Source organism: Vicugna pacos, chromosome 4 (genome assembly GCF_048564905.1).
Source record: "Vicugna pacos chromosome 4, VicPac4, whole genome shotgun sequence".
In the NCBI taxonomy this organism is placed as follows: domain Eukaryota; kingdom Metazoa; phylum Chordata; class Mammalia; order Artiodactyla; family Camelidae; genus Vicugna; species Vicugna pacos.
In genome coordinates, this window is record NC_132990.1 from 21,461,711 (window position 1) to 21,485,650 (window position 23,940).

General features: G+C 36.7%; 1 protein-coding gene across 2 annotated transcripts in view; it reads left to right on the plus strand.

The window, feature by feature from the left end:
- Positions 1-23,940, plus strand: part of PLIN2 (perilipin 2) — a 75,624-nt gene that overhangs the window by 3,904 nt on the left and 47,780 nt on the right. For both annotated transcript variants that reach the window (XM_072959352.1, XM_072959355.1), the window contains exons 2-3: positions 5,340-5,415; positions 7,288-7,395. The gene's annotated coding sequence lies outside the window, so the exon portion shown is untranslated. The remainder of the gene's footprint in view (positions 1-5,339; positions 5,416-7,287; positions 7,396-23,940) is intronic.

A 23,940-nucleotide genomic window follows, 5' to 3' on the forward strand; every position in this document is an offset into this window, starting at 1 on the left:
CTCTGTATGAAAATCCGAACTTGTTCTCTACTTTCTGAATAATCCACTTCTTGTAAACTGACAAGTTATTTGGCTCTAGCCCCTCATAATCAACTTTCAAAAGCATGGAATTTGAAGGGCTGGTGCTTCATACCTGCAGGCACTCTCGGTTATTCTTTTAGAAAGCATTTTTTGGTAAGAATGACATCAGTAACACTAAATCTGCTTTATTCCTCTGCTATCTGCTATCTAAACGAGTCGGTGTGCTCTGCTCTCCACAGGGAACACAAGCACACTCTTCTCTTTGTGCTTCATTCCAGGATCTTATCTGTCTGGGGACTCTGTCTCCAGTTATCAGAATGGGCTCATCTAGAGTCTCTGGAGGTTACTCAGCACATTCTTTATCCTGCTCTCTTTTCTAGGCCTACAGGCCAAACGGCTGGACTAGGAGTGGAAGGACTGACACAGGCTCTTGGTCTTGAGTCAGAGGAGAGAATGTGTTCCTGAGAACAGTGTCCTAGCTGATTCTAAAGACAAGTAGGGATTAGCAGAGGGAGAAAAACAGAAAGATAATGGGTAGAGAAGTTGAGGAGAAAGATGGTCTATATGAATATCTGAGACACAAAATCTGCTGTCCCTGGCTGGCTTTGATGGGCTCCGTACAGTTTTTTAAGTGGAAGGCATAGTCCTCCACCCTCAGTCTTTCCCCACTATTGGGAACCACTGTCTATATAACGTGAACACCACCTTAGGACCTAATGACTCCAAACATGGCCAGCCACCCTAACTGGCACTTGTCCATATCCATCCATCCAGATACACTCCTGGTTTCCCAAAGGCAGCAGGACTGTTGCCTTTCCTGAGATCAACACTCATCTGCTTCCTCCAAACCCCTTTTTCTGGGCCTCACATCATAACAAATTGTCCTGAATACAGATCAAAAAATAAAAGTATTCTTCATGTCAAAGATTAACCTTTAAAAATATTTTATAACAAAGAACAATAAAAACAATAAAATATAGACATAAACAAAAATAATAGTATAATGAACTCTTCTGTATCGATCACCCAGGTTCAACTCATGGTTAATCTTGTTTCATGTATACCCTTCTGACTCCTCCTGAGTATTTTGAAGCAAATACTCAACTTTTCATTTCACCAGCAAGCATTTCAGCATGTATCTCTAAAAGATAAGGATTTTTTAAAAAAGCATATCCACAAGACCATTCCCGCCATTAAAAAACTATTTGAATTAACATTTTTTTAAATATTTTGTTAATTTTTTAATTGACAAAGAACCTAGAAATATTGATATTGCGCCCTCTCTTACTCCTTCCCATTCCTCATGGATCTATTCCCTTGGGTACAACTCCTTCCCAGAGGGTTTGAGTTTGCCATACACCTCTTTGATTGATGGACTAGAATGTTGCTGTCCCAGTCCCAGCTTCTAGCTTCCTCCATTCTTCAGAGTATATAGGGTAGGGACTCTTTCTTTAAAGTTTTCCCCCCTAGAGATGGTTCATTATTCAGTTAAAAGATTCCATAATACATAAGGAGACTGCCTAAAAAAAATATCGAAAGTGATGTTTAATTTCCAACTTCTGTTTAATGTGAGTGCAGTAGACTAAATATTGCTTGACATGCCATGACAAAAAAAGAATTGGGATCTGGTTCTGATACCCTTTAACACCTATTCAAATTTCCCCCTAGTTTTATGGTTCTTTTCATACAGAACAGGAGAAAATGAACTAAACGCAACTCTTGAGCTCTCTCTAAAAAGAATCAATAGAAAACAGAATTATTTCAACCCCTTTTTGTTGTTCCAGGTTTAACTTCTTCATCCTTACATGATCTCATCATCCCAGTGGCATTAATATTATCCGGGTGTTGTTCACTCACAAATTTACTGCTCTAGCTCCAAATTTCCCTAAACTACAGGCTCAACCATCAGACTTCCTCCAGTGTCTAAATGGCATCTCACACTTTACATGTTAAAAACACAACTCTTAAGTCCCTCCCTGTCTTGCATCTTCCCCCTGAATTTTTCTTTTTGAAGCTGCCTCACTTCGTTATATGGTACTGCCATGTCCTCTGTCTTACTAAATGATGTCCCCCTCAACCACCAGATTCAAAGGTAGATCACCTGAACTGGTGGTGAGGGAAGACATACTTTGGCAAGACAGAGGAGAAATGAAACAGGGGTCAGCATTGGGAGGACTGTCCAGCACTTCCAGGGTCCAGCACCAAGGAGGACCAGACCCTAAGTCATTGATCGCCATTCAGTGGTGCACAACACGCAGTCATGTAAAGTCAAATGAAGTGGTCACCTTAGCTATGTGTCTGGTTATTGAAGTGCATGGTCCATACATTGACAGCAGTCCGCACATAGCTGTCATTCTTGACTAAAAGAATGTAAGCCCGTGTCCTAAGGGTTGAACCCCCTAATCACATTGACCATGTAAACAACTACCCCATTTTCGTTTTCTAGGATACAGGCCAGGGTGACCTTGACATCCACAGAAACAGTGGAGGTACAGAAGGAGAAGTCTTAGCACTAACATTAGAGAGGGACTGGCAAAAATGAAACCACCACCTTATGGAGAAAACGTGTATTAAAGCTGTGTTCCGGCATGAGTTATAGTGATGCTGGCCATGAGTTCAATGTTAATGAATCAATGATATTAAATAGTGTCTTTAAACAGAAACACACATAATACAAGGTTATGTGTTGATTGGCTGACACAAATGTTGTGAACAGAAACTCTCAGAAACCTGTTTATTTCCACTAGGAACAGTGGTTTTGTTTTTGCTAATTGAGTGTTCCCTAACTACTCTACGTAACACAGCACTCACATTATATCATCTTGCCCTGTTTTACGTTTTCCCCGTACTCTGGTCACTGACATTTATTGCCTATTTGTGTATGTGTTTACTATCTCCCCTGCCAGTATCTAAGCTCCATTAGGGTAGGAACTTTTATTTTATTCACTGTCGTATCCTTGGTACCTAGAACAGTAATAATACTCCATAAATATTTGATGGTGAATCAATCGAATAAATTAAGCAGCCTTTTTAGGAGTCTGTTCTCTCCACCAATTTTCAGCCTTTATGTTTCTGGTCGTTATTCTATCCTTAAGGTGACTGAAGGCCTAGCACAGGTAAACCCCAACTGACCCAACCTCTCCCATCCTACAGATACGCCTAAGTGTGTCTGAAATCTCTGAGACTCTTATTATCCATATTTTCCCCTGTGCAATCTATATAAGAAGGTTCTTTGAGTTGGGTCCAGAGCATTCAATATAGTTATAAACAGTTCTATGATAGCAATAACCATTAGCTGACTAATGCCTAAAAGAGAACAGCAAGTTAGCAAATTCTGTCTTAACTGACTTAAATGACATATTAATTCTCAACTAAATGATTTATTTACTAATGACTTCTGCCTTCAGGAATCATTAGAGCATTTTTTTGAGCTTGTCAAAGGGAAAACTGTATTTGTGTTTACTATAGCCATAAGGTTACTTGCCATTTTAATACTCTTTTGATGTGCTAATAGCTCCTAATGAGGATCATTAATTAATTAAACTAAAAAAGAAGGCAACATTCTACAGAAAATTTAATCTATTCCCTAAACTTCAGATTCATATTTCCTAGGATTTACTAACCATTTCAGATTTCTATAGTCAAATCAAACTCAGCCAAAACTGCGTTCATTGGGAAAGAATAGAGCAGATAGTTAAGACTTTTGAATCCGATTATTTTTACTTAGTCCCTCGGCAAGTTATTTAATGTCCCTGTTTCTTCGTGCATAAAATATATCCATCTTGCAGAGTCACCTAAGATTAATTATCATCATTTGCAACAACCATTTATCAAGCATCTACTATAGGCCAGTCACTATGGTAAGTGCTTAACTTTCATTGTCTACTAGTCCAACCCTACAGGGGAGTTGTCCTTGTGGTTTCCCACAAGATAACGTACATATAGGCTCTGTCATAGTGACTGGCATCTATCTGGACAGGGGTTGACATACTTTGACCTTGGGCCAAATCCCACCTGATGCCTGTTTTTATAAACTAAATTTTATTGGAACATAGCCATGCCCATTTGTTTACTGTTGTCTACGGCTGTTTTGCACTACAGTGGCAGAATTGAAGAGTGGTGACAGAGACCATACGTCCCACAAAGACAAAAATATTTGCTATCTGATCCTTTACAGAAAAAGTCCACCACCTCCTGTACTAGAAGACCAACAAAATTTGGCTTGATTTACTTTTCATCCAAACAGGAGGTCAAAAATAAAGCAAACAAGCAGGGCTAGAGAGTGGGTCACAAACGACTAGTCCCAAGGGAGCAAAGATTTTTAAGTGGAAAAAAGGAAGAATAACAGAAATGGATGTGAACAGTGGCCCTAACTTGTGACTTCAAGATATATTGCCTACTGTAGAGTGAGCAGCCTCCAATACAGAGTGACAAGCAATGTGCTCACAAAAGAATTCGAATTCAGTTGTGAGTTTGCAGGTGAGAGCCAGGTAGAAAGGATGTAGTAAAAGGTTGAGGCTGTAGAGCAGAAATCTGTTTATCATGGGAAATCTCTGGAGGCAGAGTGGAAAGATTTGTAAAGGAAAAGCGAGAGCAGTGGTGGCTCTAGAATGTTTATAACAGAAGGAAACTAAGGGTGTCACTGATTGTCCATACCACAGACTGGGTGTGACTTATCCATACCACATCACTTATCCATACCACAGACTGGGTGTAACTGAAGGAGACCCTGGGAGATCTGAAGCCACTGCCTAATGCCCCAGAGGCACTCTCTACTAGTGGAAGGTTAGGGTTGGGAAGAGAAAGGTTGGGAATGGGAAAAGAAAGTGTAAGCAATAGAGAAAGGCATGACAAAAAGGAATTTCAGTTTGAAGGGACAGAAGATGATGACAGGAATGATAAACATGGTGGAAACATCTGGCTTCATGATTTCAGCAGGATTCTTAATTACACATTTGCTTTAGCTCGGGTAGAAGCTCAGGTTCTAGTAGAATCAGTGACCTGATGAAGGTGTTGTCTGATCTGTACACTTTGTAGGCCAGAAGTGAACGGGCCTTACCACGTAAGTCCTTTAACTGTTTGTAGTCAGCAATGTTTATCAATCAAGTTGTTTTCATTCTTTAACCTATTGGAATGACAGCAATCAGAATGCCGAATTACAGAAAGTTATTTGAAGTATTTCAGTGGTTAAGAAGAAAGAAAGTGAAACCATACTGTCAGAAGTTCTTAATCTTGGTTTTTATTTTTTGATATGCTTTTGCTTTTGCTTTTTTTTTCTTAAGATAGCACCATCATTTAAAATACTTTTTTTATTGCAGGAAAATCATGTAAAAGGACCGTGATTTCTGGAAAGTTTAAAAAACAAACAATCGTTCACCTCCAGTGTTGTTTCAGGTGAGTCCTGATTCATTAATACATACTCCCCTTCATTTCTATTAGATTTTTTTTCATCATTCAGTGTTCACAATCTTTTCCTCTATGTATTTTGCCAGTCATGGCATCTCTAGAATTTTTAAGCAGAGTTCAAACTTGTTTAATATTGATAGAATCAACATCTTAGGGTAACTTTTCTGAAGATTCCATCCTACTTTGGCACAAAACTCAGAAGCATTTTTAAGTTTACTTGTTTAGATTAAGTTCAATGACAACTTATTTTCCTTTTCACTTTTATCCTAATATTCTTCAGCTCTTTCATTTTTTAAACATATGAAAGTTATTTTAGAACTGGACTTACAGACAGAAGACACCTAAAATCAAAGCACTGTTAGTAATGTCATCCTGGTGTGCTGAAAGATAAGGTTTTTGAGCTGAAATGTGGGAAAGGATTTTACTTTTAGAGAAAGGCCCATAATTATCTGTATAATTCAGCCAGGAAATCTATCTAAATTACCATTCATATTAAGTAAAGGGAAGGCAAAAGGCTGGTAATTTTTCACTCATTAAGTGAGTGTTAATTGAATATCTACTATATGCCTGCACTATTCTGGGCACTGAGGATGCAGTAAGACAAAACTTACAGAAATTCTTGGCTATGAGAAGCTTATATTCTAGTGGGGAAAGAAAGACAATAAACAAGGAAAATAGGATAATAACAATACATAATATGGTTGAAGGTGGTAAATGTAAGAAGAAAGATTATTCTGGGAAGGGGGAAAGGGCTGTTGGGGAAGGGTGTTGACAATTCTTAATAAGGACTCCAATCAGCTTTGAACACTAATTATTTTTCAAAATGCTTTGGGGTTTACGAGATACTTAGCTGGAAAGCTTGAAGAGGATTCCAAGAGCCAGGAATTGGGACTGGTGGTAGCTTGCCCAATTATCTGATTACTTAGAACCTTACGCATAGCCGGAACATGATTTCATCCCCAGCCTTCCCTGTCTTCATTTCCACTTCCACTTCTCCCCTGCCAGCGGCTTTTAATTTACCCAATTAAAATGAAAGGAGGGGGAAAAGGTGCTGGAACTATTTTTGCTTATATTTTGAGCCTGATGCATTTTTTTAAAAATATAAATTGTGATGAGTTCTAGAAATGAAAAATATATAAAAGCAAAATTCCCATAGCTTTTGCTATTGCAGGTAAACTGATCATTGAATCCACTCAGAATTTCTTTCTTGAGAGGTAGCACAGTGTCCTGGAAAGAAATGAGTCAAGAGTTTGTGTTTTGGGTACTCATATGCCACTACGTACCTTTGTAACTAGAATCAGGTCCTTATCAGAGAAACTCTAAAATGCTGTGATTCTTCCTCTTTTTAACCAATTCAAGTCATTAATTACATAAACCTAGATGAAATACAGCTTCACTTTTTGTTTCAGGAAGCTAAAATGTGGCTAAGATTATTAAACTAGGTTTTGTGTGTGAGTTAAACAGAATATGGATGTTATGACTAAGTTACATGACTCCTTGATCTCCAGGAGTGCTTTTCATTAGGAACATGTATCACACTCTTTGCTTATATTTATAATTTACATCAAAGTGGATTTTTAAATGTAGAAAAGATTAATTTGTATAAGTTAATATCAATTTTGATTAAAATCTGAATGGTTTTAGGAAACTACAATATTTATGTTAAGATCCCTCTAGGGCAAATTTTTTTTTGAACCATGGCATTGTGTTACTATATAGATGAATAAAAACTTGATAAATAATGATAATTAGTTGTAATAGCTGCCAGGAGGTTTGATAAATGTATTATGTGTATATTAACTCAGTTACAAGTTATACGTATCCCATGAAGTATGTACTATTATGTCTTCCATTTTATAGTTACGGAATATGGAATTCAGAGAGGGAAGAGCAGAGAAATTCACAGGGAAATGGAGCTATAGTGTGAACTGAACCCAGAGGCCTGTCCACCTCTGGACTTCCATTTGTGTGAGTCACTAAAATTCCTTATTTTTAAAGCCTTTTGAAGTAAGTTTCTGATACTTGAGCTAAAAGCATCTTAAAGGAATTCTTGACATGTTAGGGATCTTTTTCATTGTATGTGTTGTAAATATTTTCCCTTCAGACCACAGATTGTCTTTTGTTCACCTATCAGACACTCAAATCCATTTAAAGTTATAAAGATTAAAACAAGTGTGGTATCAGTGTTCAACTAGAAAGACAGGTCAGTGGAACAGAATATTTAACTGACAGATTTTAGGATACAGAATAATTTACAATAACATAAAATTAGGGAAAGATGGATTTTTATTAGTGTTGTTTTGTGACTGGTATCACAGCAAAATAAATTGTAATTGATCAAAAGTATAAATATAAAATAGAAAATAGAATAATTATATAACCTTGAACAAGAAAGGTCTAGGTTTGATGTCAAAAGTAAAAACCTTACAGGAAAAGATACAGTTATACAAAAATTAAAATGTGTTCCCTTTTTCTTGTTTAGCATTTTTCAATTGTGAAAGCAGTATATATTCATTGTGAGTTCATGGTACATTGACATAAAAACATCAAACACTACAGGGTTATATAAAATAAACAATGTCCCCTTCTTTAATCTCTCACTTCATAGGTAACTACTTTCAAAAATATGTATTATACATTTCCAGACCTTTCTAAAGCATAAACTTTTCAAAACAAGAATTAGTGTCAGTGACATTTTGCATCTAGTCCTTCTCCCTCAACAGTATATCGTGCACATCTTTCCTTGTCAGCAAATATAGAGCTACTTTACTCTTCTTAACATCTGCCTTGTATATTCCATTACATAAATGAATGATAATGATTTAATCAATTACTTATTAATGTGTATTTTGGGTTTTTCCAGTCTGGGAAACTTCCATACAGAGGAGGTTATAATAAATATATGAAGATTTACTATTAGTATATATATCAGCTTTTTCAAATCAATAGTAAAAAATATAAGCAGCTCATTTACATAAGAAATAACATAAAATATGATATTTATGTGGGAAAATGGACAAAAACAATGAAAATGAAATGCAAACAGCAATTAAATATATGAAAATATATGGCAAATAAGTATTTGCATTTACTAGTAATAGGGAAATAAACAAATTAAAACAGTGAGATATTGCCTTTCATCCAGCAGATCAGCAAAGAGGAGGAGGGAAAAGAATTTAAAAAAGGAAGTGGTGGTATTGGGAAAAAGGCATTTTTATAAAGTATGAGAGAAGTGCTAAATTATAATACTTTTAACAGGGCAGTTTGACAGTGTTTATTAAATGGCTTAAAACTATGCATAGCTTTTTGTCCAACGAGTTCACTTGCAGAAATTTAAAAAAATAAAATAACTAAGGCTACATCTTAGTTTTCGGTTAAGGTAGTTATAGCATTGTTTAAATCCAGCAGTTTAAAAATACTTTAAAATAGTAAATATTCACAACTGAATTGTAGACTGTCTATGAGATGGACTCCTATGCAGCATATTAAGAATGATGTTGTTGAGTATATATTTTATATGAAAAAGTACAGTCTAAAAATAATGTGCACAGATGATTGCTTTTTAAATTAGTGTGAATATCCACATGTGTACACATATGTATAGAAAAACAGTGCCACTGAGATTGGTGAGGTCATGGATACTTTATTTTCTTCAATTTGTTTAACTGTATTTTCAATGAATGCATATTACAGTCATCTAACAAGAACTATAAAATGTTTAATTCAAGACTATGCTTTGTTATACGTTACAAAAATAAGACAATCTATCAGAAGTAGACTGAAGGAAAACAAAAGTGAACAGAGAACAGCTGGATTGCTATTGGTAAGGGAGGTTCGCTCTCTTCTTAACAGTAAATGACTTTTTAACAGAAAATTTAACAGTAAATGACTTCCTGTGGATTTGTAGTCTACTGTTTCATACGAGGCTGTGTCTTTGAGCAAAAATAAACAAATGGGACCTAATGAAACTTAAAAGCTTTTGCACAGCAAAGGAAACCATAGACAAAACGAAAAGACAACCCACTAAATAGGAGAAAGTATTTGCAAGGGATGTGGCCTATGATAAGGGGTTAATATCTAACATATATAAATAGCTCATACAGCTCAACATCCAAAACAAACAAACAAACAACTTGATTAAAAAAATGGGCAGAAGATCTGAATAGACATTTTTCCAAAGAAGAAATGCAGATGGTCACCAGGCACATGAAGAGATGCTCAACATCACTAATCACCAGGGAAATGCAAATCAAAACCATAATGAGATATCACCTCACACCTGTCAGAATGGCCATCATCAAAAAGAATCCAGATTACAAATGTTGTCAAGGATATAGAGAGATGAGAACCCTCATACATTGTTGGTAGGAATATAAATTGGTGCAGCCACCATGGAGAACCGTATGGAGGTTTCTCAAAAAACTAAAAATAGAACTGCCATATCACCCAGCAATTCCACTCCTGGGTATGTATCTGAAAAAACAAAAACACTAATTTAAAAAGACACGGGTACCTTAATGTTCATAGCAGTATTATTTACGATCACCAAGACACGGAAGCAACCTGTGTGTATCCACAGATGAATGGATTAAAAAAGATATGAGACATATGTACACAATGGAATACCATCAGCCATTAAAAAAGAGTGAAATAATGCCATTTGCAGCAACATGGATGGACCTAGAGATAATCATACTAAGCGAAGTAAGTCAGACAGAGAAAGACAAATGCAGTATGATACCACTTACGCGTGAAATCCCCAAAATACAACAAACTAGTGAATATGACAAAAAAGAAGCAGATTCACAGATCTAGACAACAAATTAGTGGTTACCAGTGGGGAGAGGAGGGGGAGGGGCAGTATACTGGTAGAGGATTAAGAAGCACAAACTATTATGTATAAAATAAGCTACAAGGATATATTGTACAACATGGAGAATACAGCCAATATTTTATAATAACTGTAATGGAGCATAACTTTTAAAAATTGTGAATAACTATATTGTACACTTGTAACTTATATAATATTACACATCAACTCTTCTTCAATTAAAAAAATTCCTTTTTTCAAGATGTCTTTGAGACTAGCATCTCTTTATTCTCAAACCAAGTGAAAAGAGAACAAAACAGAAGAAACTGATAAGGACCTGTAACTGATCTGGAGGGTAGGGGGCTGTGAGAAAACTAAACCTCAGTTAACTCCTGAAGTAATTCTGTGTAGCAGGAGAAGAGTATGGACTGGATTAAGCTGGAGAAAAACCTCACTGAGCTCTTGTTACCAGAGGAATTTTGAGACTAGTTCGACCTGAAATGTGGGGACCATCTTGGCAGGAGACCTTTTATAAGACTTATATTCAGGGTCAATTAGAAAAAAAGGCCTTCCTACTTGGTCTGGGCATAAAACCAAAATGTGATGTATTTTGAAAGGTGGTAGAAGTATTACATTTAACTTATGTGTATGCCATTCAGTAAAATCTTGCCTGATAGTAGTATTTAACAATAACCCTATGTGTATTTTCATATTAGAAGAGGGATGTAAAAATATGTGACCCTACCTCTTGGTTAACTATTCCTGCTCCTAAACTCCAGTTTTTGGATGATGCGGCCCTAGTTTACATAACACCAAACGTAATTTATAGCTGTGGAACAGAGGAACAAACAATGACCAGAATGCTGAATTTGAAACTTAAAGCTCTAGTGAGAACATCAAACCCAGCAAAACTATTAAGAACATATATGATTAATGGGCAAGTGGTTTTTGCAAAGTTGGGCTGTTACTTTTAGATTTTTGGCTCTGGCTTGTTATAGCATACAAATGTTAATTCTCTGTTTAATAAATCTACAAGTGATGACCTCTTTCAAGTGAGTCACACAGTGTTTTCTACTTACATCACAACTGAAAATTCTCAGAACCTCCTCCTCAACATAATAATTTAAACAAATGTAAAGTGTGCTAAATTAGTTGCTTAACATTGTTTGCTAAATACCTATACTGGCTGATTTAATCTATAACATATAGTCTGGTATCAAGGTTGGCTGCCAGATATGAACTTCTGGCTTCATGAGGGATAAAGTGACGTCATCTCCCTCCAAGCTGGCCAGATCCACTCATGTAGGCAACTGCTTATATTTTTAACCCTCTTTAGAAAAATACACAGAGGCTTACTCTTTGATACCAGTCTTCCTGTACTTTCTTTGCAGTTTGAATCTTACTGTTGGCATTTTATGCCTTGGCACTGTGATTTGTGAACTTAGCCTTTGATTCTGATTTTAGTTTATTTGGCTCTTTATATTTTGGATCCTGCCTTTAGCATGTTTTTTCACTTTTTTTCCATCCCTTGCTAATATCTTGATTCAAATTCCTGAACTTAACACCCCCTGCAAGCTCCACTCATACACCTCTTAAACTGAAGTATTATTTCCTAAGTCCTAGAGACTAAAACCACAGGGGAAATATTAGCTCAGCTAGAAAAGCATCTTTCTTAGTCTCTAGATAATTATCTCTTCTCAGGTAGAGGGTTCTCTCATAAAAACCAAAATTTGTTAACTCAAAAAACATTGTGCAAGAATTATATGTTTCTGCATGCTTTTTCCCCAAGGGGCCAAGAAGAACCTGCTAGGCTAGTTGCCATTGCTCAGTGAGAAAAGAATTTATGATACACACTTGAAACCTGTCTGTCTTTCATTTAACACTCACCTCCTCATTTACTCCCCTGAAACAGTCGCACTTGCCTACATAGCTTGTCCAGTGCATGGATGGTTTATTAGAAGGAACTAAGGTTTCCTTGTACCTTAGTTCTGTTCTGGTGTCATTTCACTGTTAAAAGTCCTCTGGTAAATTTGTATCTGTGAACATGTAAATACATGAGGCATCAGATACATGGTTACTTAGCATGAATTTGGCTGAATACTGTTAGTTTATTGTGAGAATGTGAATTTGATGCCAATTTGTTTAAGTTATAATGTTAAATTATTAACACCCCTATCATGGGCCTAGAGCTGTTTGGGTTACTTAATAACTGAATATCTGAGAGTATCACCATAATGCTATCATTTTGGAAATGCAGATGTTTTCTTCGGTACAATTTGAGAAAACCTTAATGACAAATAAGTTTCCCACTAGCCTGCTACAATGCCTGAATTCCACTATGAGAGACTCCTATCTTTATGTCTTGAAAGGAACTCAAGATACCTAATAAAAGATATTTGTAGGGGTGTGTGTGTGTGTGCGCGTGCGCACCTGTGAATTTCAAAATGTTAAAATTATTTGGAGACTGTAGGATTACTATTGGTTATTTTTATTTTCTTCATACTTTCCCTATTTTCAAAAATTTCTGTATTGAATATGTACACTTTCATGATTAGAAAAAAATGCCATAAAAATTTTTATGTACCCAAGGATAGTAAACATCTAAAGCTTTTCTCAGCATATAGCACCTTATTGAATATGTATTTCTCAAATCTTCTCCATTAATGCCAGGTAACTAGAAGCCAGACTCCTTCAGAAACTGGCATAAGATCCTAAAGGAAGTAAATCCTGATATTGATAATGTTCTTATTCCTAAGCAGAGCACATATTCTTAGAGTACATGCTTTTGTGTATCTGAAGTATCACACTAAAGTATTTTTTAAAGTTAAAGAAAGATCCTAAAAGGGTCAAAGATAAACAACTTATTTTCCCAGTACTTCCCACGCCTGCCATGGCAGGATTTATGCAAGGGGACTTCTTTATAGATAATGTTGCAATATAAGGATCATTCCTAAAAATATTTTAGAAACTGGAATGTATAAGACAGACCCATATTAGGCTAAAGTGTACCTCATTTTATGGTAAAGTTTAAGCTATTGAAGTTCAGCTTAATTAAGTTGTGATGGTAAGCATCATAAGATATTCACTCACATCAGATTCATGCTCCTGTTCAATGTCAGGTAAATTCATCCTTGATTTCATGGAAATCCAAGGATTAAAGAAGGGGTAGTTTCCTCCAAGGGCAGCTAATTGTCTATTCCATTTTCAGGTGTATTTGTTTTAATGTACAGTCATCAGGGATCTTGTTAAAATGCAGATTGTGATTCAGTAGATGTAGATTGGCCTTGAGATTCTGCATTTCTAGTATACACACTGGTGCTGTCCACACTGCTGGTCCATGAACTCCACTTTCTGTACCAAGGAGTTAGACCACAGTTCTAGGAGTAGATGTGCCAAGGCCCTCCCTCGGATATTTCTGTTTGAGGGCTGCCATTTCCCTTGTTCAGCACAATCTCTACCAACCTTAACGGCACCTTAGCACAATCTCTGCTCCATTTACCCCGTCCCTCCCTCCCCCAGCTCTTCAACTGGTTTCCTGTTCTTAGGACTTCAAGTATTTCCCTGTTCTACAGCTGTAAGACTAGCAGCCAGTTCCTCGTCTCAGTAGAGACCCTTTGTTCTACTTCTCCTTGAGGTGCTGCCACCTGGAAGGGAGGGCTGTACTGCCTCCCTCCTTCTTCTTGGCATCTGCAGACCCTTTGTTTGTATTTATGGCCCATTAACTACCTTTATCTAGGAGATAAGAAAGATCAATGGAAACCAGCTGCCCTTTGTTCAGACTAATTTACTAACTTTGATATAAGCCTTTCTCCTGCTCTCTATTTTTCATCCAAAGTTTGCTTTTTATTTTATAGGTTTGGGAAAGGTGGGAATATCTCCAGCCTTGTTTTGATCTCAGCTGGAATTCCTTAAGCTCTAAGGTAATTGGTAAACATTTTAGAAGCCAATAGCTACTAGACTTTGAGTTAGCTGTTTTAGGGCCACAGACTTGAGGATAGGAAGAGGCTTTCAAGTTTTAGTTCAACTCCTTCATCTGACAGTTAGGAAACAGAAGCCCTTGGAGTTTCTGTACTTTGCCAGAAACTGGGGAGCTGAGTCCCTGCACCATTTCAGCTGTGCTGCATGGTGCTTAGAGGTGGTTGTGCGGAATTGCTTTTGTTTGGAGGTGTGGAGGCAGATTCTTTCTTCCAAGTCTCCAAACCTCAACCAAAGGAGCTCCATTTATAATATTTTCCTCTGTTCCACATGCTGGACTTTCAACATAGATCTTATTTGACATCTACAAAAAGTTTTAAACCATTTTATTTCATTGTGGTGCCTGCAAATTAATCTTAATCCACATCTACAGTTTAAGAGAGTCATATTTTTCTATTTTCATTTTAATTGTGGAGTGTTACACTTAGAAGGATAGAACTTGCATTATCCCAACCATTCTCTGTTATATTTTCATGATATTTTCCAACCCTTACATTGGAAATTACATGTAGCCATTGACTGATTTTCAGCTGAATCTTAGTAAATTTAACAGCTTTATTGAGATATCATTTACGTACTGTATGGTTAGTTTTATGCATTAACTTGACTGGGCTAATGGATGCCTGGATAGCTGGCAAAACATTTTTGGGTGCGTCTGTGAGGGTGTTTTTGGAAGAGATTAGCATTTGATTCTGTAGACTCAGAAAAGAAGACCCACCCTTCTCAGTGTGGATGGGCATCATCCAAACTGTTGAAGGCAGGAATAAAACACAGAGAGGAGGAAAGTGTGAATTCTCTTTCTCTTGGGCTGGGATGTCCAGACTGGGAGCTACCCCCTTGGCTCCCCTGATTCTCAGGTCTTCAGGCTCAGACTGAATTATACCTCTGGCTTTCCTGTTTCTCCAGCTTGCAGATGGCAGATTATGGGTTTTCTCAGCCCTTGTAACCATGTGAGCCAATTCCTATAATAAATTTCCTCTTATGTATATCTACATATATATCCTATTAGTTCTGTTTCTCTGGCGAATCCTGACTAATACACCATGTAATTCACCAATTTAAAGTGTACAATTCAGACCTTTTACTGTGATTACAGAGTTGTGCAATCATTTAGAAACATCAGTTTCTAAATGTAGAACATTTTCATCACCCCAGAAAGAAACCCTGTATTCATTAGTATTCAGTCTCCATCCCCATTCCCCCAACCTCTAGAAGGTACTAATTTACTTACTGTCTCTGTGGATTGCCTGTTTTGGCTATTTCATACAAGTGGAATCATACAATATGTGGCCTTTTGTGTCTGGCTTCTTTCACTTAGCATATTTTCATCCATATTGTAGCGTCCATATCGTACGTAGCACCATGTTGTTTCATTCCTTTTTGTGGCTGAATAGTATTCTCTTGTATGGATATTCCACATTTTGTTTATCTTTTCATCTTTTGATGGACATTTGAGTTGTTTCTGCCTTTTGGCTATTGTGTATAATACTGCCGTGAATAATGGCATACAGGCATTTGTGTGAGTGCTTGTTTTCAGCTCTCTTGGGTATATACCCAGGATTAGAATCACTAGGTCATATGGTAATTCTGTGTTTAAGTTTTAGAAGAAATATCAAATTGTTTTCCACAATGACTGCACCATTTTACATTCCCAGTAGCAATGTACAAAAGTTCAGATTTTTCTACATCCTTGCCATATAAATCTAGGATATATAAAGAATGCCCCCATCAGATAATGATTTGCATGTATTTTCTTCTTTTCTGTGATTTATCTTTTCATTTTCTTTCTTTTTTAAAATTCAAGATAGTTGATTTACAGTATTGTATTATCTTCAGGTGTACAGCATAGTGATCCAGTATTTTTGTAGATTATGCCCCGTTATAGGTTATGACAAGATAATGCCTATAATTCCCTGTGCTGTACAGTACATCCTTGTTGCTTATCTATGCCTTTTCACTTTCTTGAAGATATCTTTCAAAACAGAAGTGTTATACATTTTGTAAAGTCCAATATATCTATTTTTTTCTTTAGTTGTTTGTGCTTTTGGTGTCATAGCTAAAAAACCATAGCCTAATCCAAGGTCCTGAAAATTTACACATATGTTTTCTTCTACGAGTTTTATAGTTGTAGCTCTTACATTTAGGTCTATGGTCCATTTTGAGTTAATTATTGAATATCATGTGAGGTAGGGGTCTAACTTTATTCTTTTGCCATGTGACATCCATTTGTCCCAACATCATTTGTTGAAAAAATTCTTTTTCCATTGAATTTTCTGGCATCCTTGTTGAAAATCAATTCACTGTCAATGTCAAGGTTTCTAAATTCTCAATTTTATTCCATTGATCCATATGTCTATCCTTATGCCAGTACCCCACTGTCTTGATTATTATAGTTTTGTACTAAGTTTTGAAATCAGGATATGTGCATCATCCAACCTTATTCTTCTTTTTCCAGATTGTTTCAGCTATTTTGGACCCTTACATTCACATGTCATTTTTAGGATCAGCTTGTTGGTTTCTGCAAAGAAGACAGCTGGGATTTTGTTAGTTGTGTTGAATGAGTATATCAGTTTGGGGAGTACTGCCATCTTAACGATATTAAGTCTTCCAGCCTGTGAACATAGGATGGCTTTCCATTTATTTGGGTCTTTTAACATTTCTTTCAACAGTGTTTATAGGTTTCAGAGTACACGATTTGCACTTCTTTTGTTAGGTGTACTCCAAAGTATTTTATTTTTTGATGCTATTATAAATGGAGTTGTTTCTTAATTTTATTTTTCAATCATTCTTTACTAGTGTATAGAAATACGATTTTTAAAATTGATCTTGTCCCCTACAACCTTAATGAACTTATTAATTTTAATAGTTTTGGCAGTGGATTTCTTAAGATCTTTCTATATGCAAGATCGGGTCATTGGCAAACAAAAATTGTGTTACTTTTTCTCCAATCTGGATACCTTTTTATTTATTTTTATTGACTTTCTAATTGCTCATGCTGGAACCTCTAATACAATGTTGAATGGCAGTGACAAAAGTGGAAATCCTAATCTTCCTCATGATGTTGGGAGCAAAGCAGTCATTTACCATCAAGTACGATGTTATATGGGGTTTTGGCTATTTCTATAATGCCAGTGTGTATCCCGGTAGGGATGTTCAGGCTGAGGGTAGAAATAATAGAAGAGAGCTCAGAAGAAAGACCTGGGTTACATTTGGAAATCCTTAGTATTCAGATATACTTGAGGTCACAAAACGAATGAGATGGTCCAGACAGAGTGCATAGGATGAGAAGATGATTAGGGATAGACCTTTTGGGAAATAGCAACCTTCAATGAACAGAGAGGCTAAGAAGAACCCTCAGAGTAGTAATTCTCCAACTTGAACAAGCAGAGTTATTTGGGGGAACTTTGTTAAAATACAAATTCCCAAGTGCTATCCCAAGGAATTCTGGTTGAGGAGGGTTTGGTCTTGGCATGTGTGTTTTTAGAAGCTCTGCAGATTGTTTGGTTCTCTGACTTCTTTGATCTGCACCTCGTCCTCAATACCGATTTTGCTCTGAACACCTGTTTGTGTTCAGAGAGGAGGTGACATACTGACTCTTGAAGCATTTTTGAGCTGCAGGTAAAGTTTCAACCCATTGGCCAAACTGTAGAGACATTGAAGTCATCTTAGAGGATGGCCTCTCTCATATTCCTGTTATCTAATTGGTTGCCCAGTCTTGTCAGTCACACTTCAGGAATATCTCTCAAGCCCACCTCCTCCTATTTCTCCCACTTCTTACGGTATTCATCCTCTTGCACCTGGTCTATAGCAATTTATCTGTTAGGTCTCCTTTTTCTCTGCAGCTATTGCCACGCTGCCACCAGAATTATCTTTTATCTATTACATTATACCTTTGTTGAAAAACCTTTAATTGCTCCCTGATATAAGATGAAATCCAGCCTCCTTTGGTGTAAAGGCCCTTCCCTGCCTTACTCTACACCTTCCCAGCATCAGCTCCTGGCACCTTTCTCCTTGTACCTCACAGTATTTCACTTCTACTGCCTTCGTCTTCCCCATTCCTTGCATAATAACCTCTGACATCCTTGAAGATCCAGCTTAGATGTCCTCTTCTATAATGTTGCCCCTGATTGACTTAATAACTTATTCTCTTGTAACTATAACAGTTCTGGGGGAATGACCAATGTGATCCCCAATAAATATAGAAAGAAAAAATCAGAAATTTTAAAATTTATCTGTGTATATGTAAAATTTTTGATGCAAAGGCAGAACAGTTTATTGGCTGAGAACACAGATTCTAGGGCTAAACTGCCTGGGCTTAAATCCTGATTCTGCCACTTGCTAGCTGGTTTTGATTTGGACAAATTACTTAAACATTCTGTGTCTCAGTTTTCTCATCTGTAAAAGTGAGTATCATTCCAATCACTTATTGCTGTATTTCAAACCACTCTAAAGCTTGGTAACTTAAAACAATACTTCAGTATTATCTTCCAAAGTTTTGGGGGATGACTGAACTCACTGGTTCTCATCTGGGATCTGTCATATGATTGTAATCATCTGGTAACTGGGACTGGAATTATCTGTAGGCTCCTTCACTCCTGCCTCTCACACCTGGGCTCAGGGGGCTGGAAGAGCTGGGGCTGCTTGGGTATTTCTCTCTTCATGTGTCCAACTTGGGCTTTTTGACTTGGCATCTGGCTCTCCCCAGAACAAGACATTTAATAACATAACCTCAGAAGTCCCAGCATGTTACTTCTGCTGCATTCTGTTAACCACATAAGTGACTAAAGTCAGGTCAGCTTCTGAGAAATTAGATCTCACGATGGAAGAAGGCATGTCAAAGAATTTACAGCTATTTAAAATCCATCGTGGGTATAATAATAGTGCCTACCTCAGGTTGTTATGAGGGTTAATGGAGTCAATGTTTGTAAAGTGCTTAGAATAATCCTTGGCACTTAGTAATCATATAGTTTCAGCTCTTATTATGAACATGATGAGTGTAATTTACAGCTATAATGTATTTGATTATATAGTCAATTTTTTTTATGATGGAAGACACATAACATTTGAGAACTGCTCTGCAGTATCATTTACCAGGTTTTTGCTGTTGTTGTTGATTGTTAGTGTCCTTCTGAACCCACTACTCTGTGAATTCTTCAAGGTCAGGGACTTTGTCAAAGTTTTTCTTTATTCTCCAGTGCTTAGTACAGTGTCTGGCACACAGTAACTGCTCAGTGATTTTTTTTAAAATAAATGCAAGGAAAAAATGAATGGAATAGGATAACATTGCCTGGGTTCAGTGTGGTTCCCAGAACACAGAACTTTCAGTGCTAAAACCAAGAAAGTCTCAGGCAAACCAGGACGAATGGGTCACAATGGAAATAAACAAATGAATGCTTTTTCCAAAAGAGACCTAAGTTGAAACATGGTGGTGAAGTGAGGTTACTGGGCCAGTCCACCAAAGCTTGGCAAACTCATAAATGTGTTAAAAGTTTTTTTAAGCATTGGGGATTTTTGGTTTGTTTCTTCTTTAAATGAAAACTTACTTGAACACAGTACACATAAAACAGACAAAGTGGACCCTAGTTGACGTGAAGGGCAGGGCACCTAGAGCTTTAGCTCTGACTGCCCCCTCCTTCCCTCTCTCCCTTTAGAAGCCCTTCAAGCATCTCTGAAAAATCCTAGGATATTACTTTGAAAGGCACTGATGTAGTAAATCATAGCTCCAGGACCCCTTAAAGTCCCTGAAATCTGACCATTTGGTTCCTCTTAAACTAATGTTCTACAGTCTGGAGCCTTCTTCAGGGTGAGTGCTATGAGATGGGTAAGGCAGGTGGACAGCTCCAGGGCAACAGAGGGGTGGAGGGGGAGGTTTCTAGCACAAGGAAATAACCTGGGCCAGATCTTTACAGGCTCCCCAGAAACAGGAACAGGGCCATTTATGAAAAGGAAGCAGTATCAGCACCTGGAGAGCTCAGGGGCAAGAAGGGTAAAGCAGAAGGGGCCACTCGTTTGTGCTGTCATGTGCAAGTCAGGAACCAATGGACTTCATAAACATTGTATCGCTCCTATTTTAAGAGAAAGAGTTCTTGTATGTATTAAGACCCTTCTACAAGTGAATAATCTTTGTCACAGTAATTCATTTCTAATAATTTCCACTAAGGGCACAATCAAAAAAGTGTGCAAAGTTAGATACAAGAAAAAGAAAAGATACACACAAGGATAGTCATTGCAATTTTTTAACAGTAAAGGGCTCCAAGAAAAAATGGTACATGAGCTGAACATTAAAAGGTGAGCATTGAACATTACCAGGCCTATTGGGCAGGAAGTAGAAAGAGGTGAAGATATTCCAGTTAGGGGAAACCGTACGTACCAAGGTACAGAAATGTGACAGGTCAGTGTACTGGGAAACTATAAGAAATAAGGAATTAACAAAGGATACACTGTAAATGGGGGAGAGGATGAGGCTAGAAGGGAGGAAAAGGTCAGAGGCAGAACAAAATTGTAATTCGTATTTTAAAAATCACAGTAACTTTAATCTTTGAGTGAAAAACACATTCTTTAGGTTGGCACGCATACACAGTGAAATAAGAAATCTAACCCCATGAATAGGAAATTCAAACCAAGGGAAGTAGTGAACTATCCTTGAGTTTAAATGTTACTTGAAACAATAAAATAAGATTAATGAGTCATGGTGCTTTGATGTAGGTGCATTCATCTCCATGTATGATCCATTGGTCAAAGTTCAAGTACTGCTTATCTTTATAAAAATATTGCTCTTCAGATTACAAAGTCTTCACAATGATTCCAGAATTATTTGTCTCATGTTTTGTTTCTTATGCAAAAAGTCATATTTTAACCAAGTTGATTGTAAAGCAAAAATTTGCATATTATTCATAGATTTATGCCATTTGCACAACAAAAATTGTTCCAAATTTACCATTATCATATTGACTCAGTCATTACCTGCTGTTGCTGCTATTGGCTTGTTTTTAAACTCCTCTTTTGGTTTACTGGGCACAATCAGCATCTTTCTGTTACTTCTATTACTAAATAACCTTCTCAAAGTACGTTTTTGGTCTCACCACTTCCCACCACCTCATTTTTCTCTGACTACAAGATGACCACCACCATACCATTTATTGCTTCAACAAACGCTGAGTCAATGACAGCGCTTGATCTCAGATGGAAGATTATCAGATACACCCGATTGGTGAATTCAAACAATTGCATCTTAAAATGTCCCTATGTAGGCCTCAAGTATTTAAGAGTCTCAGAGGAAGGTAATTGGTTTTGAAGGAGAAATTCATAGTGAAAGAACCTGTCTCACAACTTGGAATCAAAAGACTATAGAATTTTAGAAGTGCATGCCAGTATGCATTTCAGAAATTATTTTATCCATCTCCTTACAGATAAAGTAACTGAGGCCTAGGAAGACAACATAATAACTGTGTGACCTTGGACAATTTACTTATTTTCTCTTCCCTCACTTTTCTTATCTATTAAATTGATATTAGGATGTGGAGAAAAGATAACCCTCTTACATTGTTGATGGGAAAGTAAACTGGTGTAGCCACTATGGAGAACAGTATGGAAGTTCCTTAAAAAACTTAAAAATAGACTTACCATGTGATCCAGCAATCCCACTCCTGGGCACCTGTCCAGAAAAAACAAAAACTCTAATTTGAAAAGATACATGCACCCCAATGTTCACAGCAGCACTATTTGCTATAGCTAAGACATGGGAGCAACCTAAATGTCCATCAACAGATGAATGGATAAAGAAGCTGTCATATATTTATGCTATGGAATACTACTTAGCCATAAAAAAGAATGAAATTTTGCCATTTGCAGCAACATGGATGGACCCAGAGATTGTCATACTAAGTGAAGTAAATCAGACAGAGAAAGACAAATATCATGTGATACCACTTATATGTAGAATCTAAACAAATGACACAAATGAACTTATTTACAAGACAGAAGTAGGCTCAGAGACATAGAAAATGAACTTATGGTTAACAAAGGGGGAAGGAGGTGCAGGGATAAATTAGGAATTTGGAATTAATAGATACATACTACTATATCTAAAATAGGTAAACAACACAGATTTACTGTGTAGCACAGGGAACTATATTCAGTGTCTTGTAATAACCTATAATGGAAAAGAATCTGAAGAAGAATATATGTGTGTGTGTGTATAAAACTGAACCACTTTACTGTACACCTGAAACATTGTAAATCAACTATACTTCAATATAATTAATTAATTAATTAATTAATCTTAGCAGTACTTAGAGAGTTATTGTAAGGAATAAATGAAATAATGAAAGTGAAGAATTTAAAGCAGTGCTTAGCCCAATTATATCATTCAATAAAAGTCTGTTGTTACAACTATGGATACAACAATGAACAAGGAGTCTTAAGTCTGCTATTAATTTGTAATGCACTCAGAGAGCTCCTGAGTTTAAGCAATCTATGAAATGAGGTTGGGCTAAGTCAGTGTTCAAGTTGTGCTGTGGAGACCTGGGACTCCCCAAAGGACTGCAAGGCAGAGGATTAGAGACCAGCAGGAGACTTTTAACCTGCACCCTCCTTCAACCAAAGCTATTTAGCTTTCATTTTACTTCTTACATTTTTGTTTGAATAAAAGAGTTCTGCTGAAAAAAAGTAACTACTTAATGAGACCATCTTTAAGATTCTTTCAGCCCAGGAGTCTGTGATTTTTGCAACAATCACACTGTGTCCCCCTGTTATCCTGGCTTCAAAATAAAGACAAGGGCTTTAAAGTTTTAAGGATAAGATCAACTTATGACTATAGGCACAGAGCCAGGACAGAGCTCTACATTTCCTGTCAGTAAAGAAGAGCCATGATAATCTCTTGAGATTAATGGGAAGAAGATCCTCAAATGATTAATCCTCAATAATGGTTATGGGTATTCTTGTGTCTTGTTTATGGGGAAACAAATCCTGTGTTTTTCCTTCTTAGTTTCCTCTTGAGTTGTTCAAGGGATGCATGTTCTTTTGGATAGTGCTGATGACTCTCTACTCCATGATTACCACATTTGTTACCCCATACTTTTCTGGGTAACTTAAGATTCAAGTTCGCTGAATTAAATTTTACTGAAAAAGAAAAACTTAAGGAGAGATTTCGCCATCACTTCTATTCGGATTTATTTTTTAAAAGATTATAGAGTAGTTATTGCCATACTATTTACACATCTAGGTGAGGATATGTATATTTCAGGTGCAATTCTCTGATGTAGTTCTAATTTTCAAGGACACTGCCACCCCAGTTGCAAAGCTCTAATCAAAAAAGAGGTTGTAGGTATATCAGAATATTAAATGAGTGAAATTTGTTGGTGCTCAGCAAGCTTATGGTGTGTTCTGTTGGATTAAATTATTATAATATCCTTGTTTTTCTTGCATTTCAGACTTTCTCAGGATAAAATGTGTTTAGATACAAAACTACTATATCAGATTCCAGTATATAAATTCCATACTGTTCTTTCTATCTTGCCTTTTCAAGTGTCTCTGAACTAATGTTTCCATTGTATAAAAAAGTTAAAAAGCATTGATTTTCATGAGATAAGAAATGTAACTCCATCTCAATGTTTATAGCAGCATTATTCACAATAGCCAAGACATGGAAGCAACCTAAATGTCCATTGACAGTTGAATGGATAAAGAAAACGTGATATATATGGGTATATATGTATGTATGTAGGTAT